We start from the raw sequence: 10,976 nt of genomic DNA, 5'->3' as shown, positions 1-10,976 counted from the left end.
CTCGAGGGTGCTGGTGGGATCCAGACGCGAGGTTGGCATGAGCGGGCGCGGGACGCCGGACATACCCAGGTTCGGGGCTCTCTGGAGAGATAATACCCCTAGTCCTGCCGAGTGTAGTTGGATGATCGATAGTAGAATATTGCTCTTGGAGCTGTATGGAGGAGGAAGGAAGCTGGCCAAGGCTTGTGCTGGTCCTTCTCTCCGGTGTTGCTATTTTGTGGCTAGTCCTATGCTTACTTGCTATTATCTCATATGTGTTTTATGATTGCCCTCTCGCTCGCTCTCTCGTATGATCATGGGCTCCCGGGGGGTTTTATAGTCCAACCCCCCGGGGGTACAATGGTAATGTTACAAGTCGGTGGGTCCGTATTGTTGGTGTCTGGGGACCCGGGCTAGGTCCTGCTGAGGGCTCGTGGTTCGCTGGGTTCCCCTAGGTGCGGGCCCTGCATGCCTAGGGGGACTGTGCACCGTCTTGTCGATCGTCAGGGTGTGGCCGAGTCGAGTCGCGTACAGTGCTCTCCGTCAGGTTGCCGCTTGCTGTCGTCAGCAGTGAAGGCGGGGGCACTGTAGCCACGCCAGCCCTGGTCAGTGGGTAGGTGAGGGGCACTATTGCCACGTTCCTGCTGACCAGAGGCGTGGGCGGGGCACTGTTGCCAAGGTCATCGTTGATTGAAGTCTCGTCTCCATCATACGGCCTGGATGGGACAGGAGTTGACCCGCGGCTGGATTGGGTAGCACGCCACGGGTGGTGCTGGCTTGTTGAGGAGGCTTTGGTCATGCCGGGTTAGGCTGTCTTGCGCTAGTTGTTGGGGCCGAGTCGACGTGTCTTGCCGGGTTGGCTAGTCTGGCCGGCTTGCGGGGCTTGGCCGGGTCGAGCGACCCGGCCAAGCGCGTGCCGGTATTGAGGGGCGGTGCCAACCCCGTTGTTTTTTGAAGAGGATCCGGGTTCAGTTGCCTGCCCGGGGTCCATCCCCCCAACAGTAGTCCCCGAAGCTGTGAAGGTCCACAATCTTTGGATGAGTGGGCCTTCACAGTTTCCCCCTTAAGCAAGGCGGATTCTGCGAGCACCGGGTCCGGCAACACCCACTGTGTGCCGGTTTTCTCGGAAATTGGATTGCGGCATCCCGGCCGTGGCAGGGACCGAGAAGTCCGCCAAATCTTGGGGCAATCCCTCAGGCTTTCCGCGGGCGCCACGTGGTGCCCGGAAGTCGGAGGGGCCTGACAGGCCACGCGCGTGACGGGACCGGGCGACGGGCTGGGGCCCACCGCCGCGCGCCCTTGGCCCAAGCGCGCGGATTTATTGTGGCGTCCGGGGGCCGGTTGCTCTTCCCCGGGGCAGTTACTGCACGTGTGGGTGCGCACTTATTGCGGGGTAGTGGAACGGGCGCGTGCAGACGATCCCACTTCCCCACGTTCAAACCGAGGGTTCTAAATCAGGGGGTAGGGGGCAGCGGACATTATTCTCGCGTGTGCCCTCCTGTCCCTTTGCTCTCGCTCCGCTCTTTGCAACTGACGCACTGCGGCGCCCGCTGCTCCGAGCAGAACTTCTTCGCCGTCCATCTTCCTTCTTCTTCCTTTGATCATGTCGCTGCCATCGGGCTCCTGGATGGGTTCGAAAGTCACCTCCGAGGACATCACCCAACTCCGGGCGACGCGGCGCCTGCTGCGGGAGACGGATGTCGGTGTCCACCTGCACGCGGCGAGTAGAGGCCTCGGACAGAGGGGCAGGAGCGTGTGGTCTTCCTCACGCACTTCGAGCACAAGTTCAGGCTGCAGGCGAGCACCTTCTTCCGTGCGTTCCTGGAGTTCTTCGGGCTCCAGCCACATCATCTTGGCACCGGCGCCATCGTCCAGCTCTCCCGCTTCGTCACCCTCTGTGAGGGGTACCTGGGGGTCGAGCCTACGATCGACCTCTGGGCGCGCTTCTTCTCCTTGAAGCAGCAGGGCCCGTCGGCCGGGGAGTTCGCCGATTGTGGCGCCGCCGTCATCTCGAAGCGGTCGGGGGCAGATTTCCCCAAAATCCCGCTGGAGGATTCCGCCAAGAAGTGGCAAAACTCCTTCTTCTACGTCCGCAACCTTGGTGCGGATCGCATCAACCTTCCGGCCTTCGCCATTGCACCGCCGCAGGCAAAGACGAACTGGGGCTACTCGCTCAGGCGCCCGTCGCAAGAGATCATCAATCTCTGCGAGCGGGTGACGGTGATGAGGACACAGAAGGGGCTCACCGGAACCGACCTCCTCGCCGCGTTCGTCATGCGCCGGGTCCTTCCGCTTTAGGGGCGCTCCTGCCTCATCGGCGAAATGGTCGGCCTTCAAGACCCCAACCGCATGGGGTCGACGCGGCTGTGAATGACATCTCCAAGGCTAACCTTGGGGAGGACTGGCGGTTCGGCAAGGCGCCGCACAGCCAGTCGAACCCGGCGGCGTAGGTGAGTGTCCGGTCTCATTCGTCCTGACACGACGCGTGGGGTACTTCTGAACGCGATTCGGTATCCTTATGCCCGGGCCTCGTCGCAGGTGGTGCTGGTGGCACAAGAGGAGCCTGCGGCTCATGGCGGGGAGGAGGAGGCCGAGTCCGACGCCAGCGCTGGGCATCGCGTGGGTAAGTCTCGTGTTTTTCTTCATGTGTCTTGAATTGCTGACCGCGGAACGGAATGGTCGGTGCAGACGCCAGTTGTCGGTGTAGTGGCGTTGGGCGGGGGAGGCGGCGACGCGGGCGGAGCCGGGTCCTCGCATGGGGCGGCGCCGAGCCACCCGCATGGGAAAGACAGCATCGCGCCGCGACCCCAGGCCCCGAAGCGCATGGCGGATCCGGCCGGGGCCGGGAGGCCGGCCAAGAGGAAGCGCGGCGGCGGGAACGGGAGGCCAACCCGGGCCCGGTCTTGGCGGGGTAAGCTTCATCTCTCGTTTGCGCTCAGATTTTCTTTCTTGAGCTAGTCTTGTTTCTTTTCTGCTCATTCTGTCTTCTTCTTCAGGTCGCCAATTGCGCTGGCAAGGGCGGCGGCGGAAGCCGCGGCTGCCGAAGGGGCCGCGTTCCGTAGGAGCCGGTCCGACCTCGCCAACCAGGACAAGGTGCAGGGATGGGCCGACTCGGACCTCGGCCTGGATCCGATCGACACCGAAGCCTTGGCCTGGCGGGACAGGAACCGGGCCGAGGCGGAGCTGGAGGCGGCATCGGTCCGTGCTTGGACCGACGTGGCGGCGGCAGGGGCGCGAGCCGGTGTGGAGCCGGCCTGGCACGAGATGCCGGAGGGCACGGTGGTGGCGGCTACGGTCTTTGAGTCATCATTGGGGAGGGAGCGCGGCCGTGGAGGCCAGGCTGAGGTGGTGATCCCCGACCGGAAGTTCGTGGAGGTGGTGGATGACACCCCGCCGCGGGCCGATGTGGTCGAGCGAGCGGGGACTGATGGTGGTGGAGGCGGCGTCGTTTTGGAAGAGACGCTGCAGGCGGCGGTGTCGGAGGTGCTGCCGGTTTTAGATGAGGCACCGCGGGCGGCGGTGCCGGAGACCACCCCGGCAGCTGGGCCGGAGACGGCGACACAGGGCGTCCTGGCGTCCGGGTGGTCGTCGGTGCCGGAAGGGGCGTCGGAGGAGGTGCTGGCCGCGTCGCGAGCGTCCAGCGGGGAGTACGCCTTGTTGCCCCGGCAGGGAGGACGCCGAGCTGCCGTGCCGCAGCCGGCGCGGAGCGGGGGTGCCGTTGTCTTCGGGCCTCACACCCAGGAGGAGACGGCGCTGGACGCCATCAGTCGCCACCTGCGAGGCCGGATGGAATGGCTCGAGGCCTTCGCCCAGGCCGAGGTGGAGCGGACGCGCGACCTGGAGCGCGCCGTTCTGGTAAGTCTTCTTGCAATTTCTTCTTTGTGGGGGCGCGCTAGCGCACCCATTGGTGGTAGCCCCCGAGGTTCGGGCCAACTACGTAGTAGTTGGGTCGAATCTTTAGAGTGTTGGCCTTGTTCTGATTACTGGTTTCTTCAGCATCTCAACGCCTTCTGAGTCGCCGCCTATAATCGTCTCCTGGGCAAGCACCGGGAGCTTATGGAGCAGCTTGCCTCCAAGGAGGAGGATCTCCGCGTTGCCGCAGTTATTCTTGTGCTCTTTTCTAGTGGGGGCGTGCTAGCACACCCATTGGGTGTAGCCCCCGAGATTCGGGCCAACTGTGTAACAGTTGGGCCAAATCTTAAGTCTTAATTTTTCTTCTGCTGAGTCCTTTTTCGCAGCCGAGGTGCTGTCTTGGTGGACTCGTCTGTTTCGGGCCGGTCATCACTACGACCGGCTTGTTGCCAATATCAGCCGTCTTGGCGTCGAGGCGGCGCAGGCGAGGGCGGAGGCGGCCGCGGCTTGATGGTGTCTCGATGAGGCCAATCGGTTGCATGAGCAGCTGGCGGGTCACAAGAGCCGCCTCAAGGCCGAGGTGGAGCTCCTTAAGGCGGAAGCCGCCAAGGTGGCAGAGGCGCAGCAGGCCCTAGTGGAGGCAGACCAACAGCGCGGCCAGCTGGTCGACGACAAGGGCCGGCTCCAAGATGAGGTGGATCGCCTGCGGGGGCAGGTCACCACAGCTGAGGGGGCCCGTCAGGACGAGGCCCGTCGCCGCGAGGCTACTGAGAAGGCGGCCAAAGACAAGGACACCGAGCTGAAGGCAGCCCTTGCCAAGGCGGCCGATTTGGAGAAGGCGCTCAAGGAGCGCGACCGCGCCATCGAACGGGAGCGGCGTGATACGTTGCTTGAGGCGCAGCACCTGGAAGAGTCCTTCTCCAGTAAGTGCTTTTTCTTGTCGTTTGCCGGGTCGGGATCCGTGGGTGGCCTGGACCTTCCCGGAGATCATCGCCGCCGCTGAGGCCCGCCTGCAGGTCCTGGGAACGCAGTTGGGGCGGCTGTCCCAGGCCGGCACCGCAATGACGGCGGCCTTATGGTCGGACTCCGTCCAACCGAGCAGCTTCTCGCGCCTAGCGCGTTGGTTGGAGATGGGGCCGGACTGGCTTGGAGACTAGCGCGTCTCCGCCGCTCGTGCCGGTGCTGAGATGGCGCTCCGGTTCGCGCTGTTCTGGCATCTGGACCTGCAGCTGGATGCGTTGATGGGCCAGCGGGCCGGTTCGGAGCAGCTCTTGCAGGAGCAAGCCGGCCGGATTGCCTCTCGGGCCAGCTACATCGCCGAGTTCGCCTTCCATGACGAGTTCCATTCGGGGCGGGCGGAAGACTGCAGGGCCGTGGACGGCGACGACTACGGCTTGCTCCTCCATGATCCGGAGGGGAGCTCGGAGGAGACGGGCGTCTACCGCGACGCTGGTGCTGAGGAGGACACCACCGCCTCACTGGACCCGGAGGCCGCCAGGGGAGAGCCGTCGACGTCGCGACACGGCGCTGGAGATGCCTGAGACACTTTGTGTAAAATCTGTTAAATAGCAGGTCCACCCACCCACTGGGGGTTTTAGGGTGTAATGAACTCGGGCCGTGGGCCTTTTCTTAAATACTTGTGTAGATGTCATGGGTGCTTTTGCTTTTGCCTTCCGTTTTTGGACCGATTTCGTGTGTTTTTCCTTTCTCAAACCTCCCCCCCCCCCCCGCGAGTCAGCCGGCCGAGGCTCCAGTCCATGACAAGGAGTTCGGTTCTTTGAGAGGAGCACGCGGGACTTGGGTCGCTCGAAACGTTGAGCGCGAGCGAAACACCCACTGGGCCGGTTGGCGGCAATCCGGCGAAGCCGGTTGGCGAGCAGCCAGTCGTGCGGCTGTTCATTTGATGAATGGTGGGCCGGGTTGATCGACCCGACAGCCAAAGCTAGATCTGTGGCTTTAGAGCGAAGTGGGGGACCGCGGCATCCTAACTTTACCAGGAATCACCAAGTAAGGCGGCGGGGTGGCGACCGAGCCGGCCAGCCCCGAGCCCCCGAGTCGAGTGAGTCGGACCGGTGGCTGGGTTCAGTGGTATAGTGATGCAAGAAAACAGGGACACAATAAATTGGTCGACAAAAGGCAGCCCCCGAGTCTTGTTCGGGGACTCATGGTTTCATGCGTTTACAAAAGGCGACGATACGTACGCTCATGCGGCTAACTGTAAAACGGGCGGAGGAGTTCCACGTTCCATGGCCGGGTCGTTTCTTCACCGGTGGTGTCCTTCTTGCGCTTCCTTGACTTGCGTGTGTCGATGAGGTAGTAGGCGTTGCGGTCGCGCAAGGCTCTGCTCACGATGAATGGGCCCTCCCATGGAGGGGACAGCTTGTGCTGGCCTGCCTGCTCTTGGACGAGTCGGAGGACGAGGTTGCCCTCACAGAACGCGAGGGGCTTGATCTTCTTGCTGTGGTAGTGCCCCAGGCCTTGCTGGTAGATGGCCGAGCGACTGAGCGCCAGGAGGCGTGCTTCTTTGAGCAGGTCGACGCCATCTTCGCGGGCTTCTCTGGCTTCGGCTTCGGTGTACATCACGACGCGCGGCGTGTCAGGACCCCGATTCCAAGTCACATCGATCTAGCCGGTAACACCTCATATCACTTTGCGGCCTCATGCACGGTATTCCCATGGGTGTCGCCTTACCATGGCCCGAGACTGTTTGCACCTTTTGGCTCATGTATATGATAGTGTCGCTAGCATCCATATGACAGAGAACCCGGGCCGACATGACTAGTCGTGAAACCAAAGTGGCAATAACTTACGGGGACAAGCATACATGAATCAACATCGAGCATGTCGGTCAGCAGCGTGCGAATCCGGGCTGTAACACTAGGCTAACAGGACTCCGGTGAACCGGGCTGTAGCTGGATAGGCAGGACTCCGGATGTCACCGCGTGACATTTCCCCGAAGGGACAGACACAGGAATGAAGTGAATCACATGTCAGCCAGTCCAGTGTTCCAGAACAGTAGTGCTCGGCTAGCAGGACTCCGGCGAACCGGGCTGTAGCGGACTACTATGGCTCATGGAAGCACAAGACTACATTTCCTCATAAGAGAGGCTACCAAGGATAAACAACTAGGTTGTCGGATCCACACATACCAAGCATTTCAATCATACACACAATATGCTCGATATGCGTAAATAAACATGGCATCACAACATAACTCTACGACTCAAGTATTTATTCATTAGGCTCCGAGGAGCCAAGTTTTACAAACATGGGTCTCATGACCCCAACATTCAGATCATACAAGTCAAAGCACATGCGGAAGCTTAACATGTCTAAGTACAGACACCTACAAATTAAAAAAGGCTGAGAAGCCTGACTATCTACCAGATCCTGCCAAGGGCACAAGATCGTACTAAGGTATCAAGCTAAACGTTGAAGTCCACACGGAACTACTAGCGAGACACATGTCTCTCTGCAAAACATAAAATAGGCACACGTGAGTACAAATGTACCCAGCAAGACTTATATCAGAACTAAGTACTTATGCATCGGTGTTAACAAAGGGGGGATGGTGGAGTTTAACTGCAGCAAGCCAGTTTTGACTCAGTGGCTATCCTGAACTACGACTGCAAGTAACTCTTTTGTGGTGGCGCACACGAGTCCACATATTCACCATTTCAATACACCACTATGGATCCGCTTCCGTCTCCCTACGAGAACGCCATCCATAGCACTCACGCTTATCTTGCGCATTTTAGAGTATCCACTTTCACTTGTCTATGAACTGTTATAGGCAACCTAGAAGTCCTTTACCACGGACACGACTATTCAAATAGATGATGTTAACCCTGCAGGGGTGTACTTCTTCACACACGCTCTTGCCACTTACCGCCATGTACACGTCATGTATCTCGGCAACCTTCAAGAGGAAGCCTGGCGAGGGTGTCGGCCACGGCCTACCTAAACACTCAAGTCTCTAGTCCAGGTTTATCGCCTATTCAGGTTCCATCCGCAGGGAGTCCGGCCGAAGTTTCCACATACGGCCCCGAACGATGTGAGCAGGGTTCCCGAGACACCAAACGGGCGTTCGGTACACCGTGCCACGTGCCTACCGCACCACAGCCCACCCCGCGGGTCAGCGTTGTGCACGGCCTCCAGCATACTACAAACACCAGAAACTACTTGCAACTCCTGGACAGAGGACAAGGGTCGTTAAGAAGCCGAGAGAGTCAATTAAGGATCCCAATGTGTGGTAGTAGTTGTTCATGGATCACAAACACAGAACTCGGTTCCTGAGGACGGTTTCAATGAGACAACCCACCATGTACTCCTACATGGCTTCTCACCGCTACCTTTACCAAATCGTGTTCACACACTTAGCTCACACACAGTAGGACATGTTCATCACCATTCCAATTCATTCCCGATGATCAGACCTGACTCAACTCTAAGCAGTAGCAGGCATGACAAACAAGCATGAATGAGTAGGCACATCAGAGCTCAAACAACTCCTACTCATGCTAGTGGGTTTCATCTATTTACTGTGGCAATGACAGGTCATGCAGAGGAAAAGGGGTTCAACCACCGCAGCATGTAACAGTTGAATCGTTGTTGTCCTAATGAAGTAAAAGAGAGCAGGAGCGAGAGAGTGGGATTGTATCAGAATGAACAAGGGGGTTTTGCTTGCCTGGCACTTCTGAAGATAGCATTGAGTCTTCATTAGTGTAAATGATCACAACGTTGGAACAACGTCTATCGAGGGGGAACAACACCGGCAACAGAGAGGAAACACAATCAATGAAATGCAACAATATGATGCATGATCATGACATGGCAACATGAGTGTGTTGGGCTAATGCACTACAACTAGAAGGTTTTGAGCTTACTTGAACCAAAGATTCAAATACAAACTCAACTTATGGGTTCATATAAGTGCATTAACATGTTTGACCTAAAAAGCAAGGTTAAGTTGCTGTAACATGCATGAAACCAGTACAGATGGATAGATTGGATTTTTCTGATCTTTTTTCATATAACTTATTTCCATTGGAGTTATAGATTATTTTCTATGATTTTTAGAACTTAGCTCTATTTTCTGAAATTTCCTGAATAAGAATAAATCCAGAAAATAATTAACTGCGTCAGCACTGCATCACTGTGACGTCAGCAGTCAACGGGGCCGGTCTAGGTCAAACCGACCAGTGGGTCCCGTCTGTCAGTAGTTAGTTAAACTAAGTTTAGTTAGCGTTAAACTAATACTAACCTAGTTTAGTTAGTGGCCTGGGGCCCACACGTCAGTGACCCAGGGGGTCAAATTGGGTCCACCCGGGGTCAACGGTTAGCGGGGTCAAACACACCAGCCACTCGACGCCGACGATGCCCAAGACGGCGGCGTGGCTCGGAAATCTCCCACGAGTGCCCAAATGGGCGGTGGAGAGGCTCTACGGGTGCAGCGCGACGAGGCGCGTCTAACAGGGCAAGCGGGAGCAGCTGGGGTGGCCCAAGCTCGTCGGAAGCGAGCTCGCAGCGGCGGTCGGAGTTCGGCCAACGGTGGGTTAGGCGATGCAGGGCGCTAGGGGAGGCGCTGGTGTGTGCTACGGTGCTCCTGGTGAGGTGTGGAGCACGGTGGTGTGCGTGGCTTCGAGCCATTGTGGCTCTGGCCATGACGGCAACGAGGCACGGCGGCGGTGAGCTTCGGCCATGGTGGAAGACGGAGCTAGGGGACGGGAATGGAGGGGGCGAGCAAGGGGAAAGAATCAGGAGCTCACAGGGAGTCGTACGGTGGTCTCAGCGGGCTCGGGGACGGGCTGGAGACGAGGTGCGGTCGCCGGCGATCTCGGATGCCCGAGGTAGAAGACGACCATGGTGACGGAGTTCGGAGGCGTCTAGTGCCGCATGGCTCAGCGGAGAGGTCTAGGGCGACGAGGCGGAGCTCTTGAGCCAGTCAGGGAAGCGAGGGGGAGGCAGTGGCTGCGGTAGTGCACGTCGGCGGCGGCGAGCGCGTTCGGGTGGTGCGAGGGAGAGAGCCAGAGGAGGGGAGGAGCACGGGAGAGAGTGAGAGAGGTCCAGGGGGTGGCGTGGCGCTGCGAGAGACGTCCAGGGGGAGGAGGAGGCAGCCAGGCAGGGAGGAGGTGGCCAGAATGTGGCTGCGCGCGCCGGGCACGCGCCCCTGCCTACTGGCGCGAGGAGGAAGGCGACAGACGGGCTGCGGTGGTGGGCTGGGCCGGCTTTGTAGGGCTGCATAGGTAGGAGGCCAGGTAAGTGATGAAGCTACGTACCTAGGGTAGGGTCATAGACCTGACCTAGACATCCTCCCCTAGGACAGCACCCTAAAGCCAGGATCATCCAAAGGGTACCATCATCCACTCAACCAGAAACGTTCCACTCGGAAGAATCGATGTCACTCGACCATCGCAGAAGTAACTCGACGGGCACAAGAGCTAAAGCCACTCTGCATATGCAATGGTCGAGTATTTACTTATAGACTTAATTGACATTTACAGCACTTTAATGTGGGCATTACCAGTAACGTTCTCTCTTCAATGTACCTTAAACCCTCTATGTCGTGGGCTGGCTGGGGTCTTGGCGCACTCTATATAAGCCACCCCCCTCCACAGGCACAAGGGTTCGCACCCCCTGTAACACACACGCATATAATCCAGTCGACCGCCTCCGGGCTTTGAGACGTAGGGCTGTTACTTCCTCTGAGAAGGGCCTGAACTCGTAAAACTCGCGTGTACAACTCCTCCATAGCTAGGATCTTGCCTCTACATCCCTACCCCCCATTCTACAGTCAGACTTAGAACCACGACAGTTGGCGCCCACCGTGGGGCCGGTGTCTTAGCGACTTGTTGGAGAAGTTGCAATTTTCCCGATCCCCGTCAACATTGTTTTAGGCGGAGGTTTGGCCGAGGGCCGCGAGATCCGTCTCGGCGTGCTTGTGTTCATTGCCGACGACTCCGCTTGGCTCCAGGAAGTGCCACTGGACATCGAGGCGTTCCCCGTCTGCAGGGCAACGCACTTTTGCGCGTGCATCTATGGCGTTCTCTTGCGGCAGCCGTCAACTCAGTATCGGTCGGCTCCTGTGCTGACTTCCCTCCCTGCAGCCCGTCGGAGCAAACGTTCCAGTCGATCGAGGCTTCAGC

This window comes from Triticum urartu, chromosome 7A (genome assembly GCF_056163025.1).
Source record: "Triticum urartu cultivar PI428250 chromosome 7A, HENAU_Tu73, whole genome shotgun sequence".
In the NCBI taxonomy this organism is placed as follows: Eukaryota; Viridiplantae; Streptophyta; class Magnoliopsida; order Poales; family Poaceae; genus Triticum; species Triticum urartu.
This window is presented reverse-complemented; position numbering follows the sequence as displayed.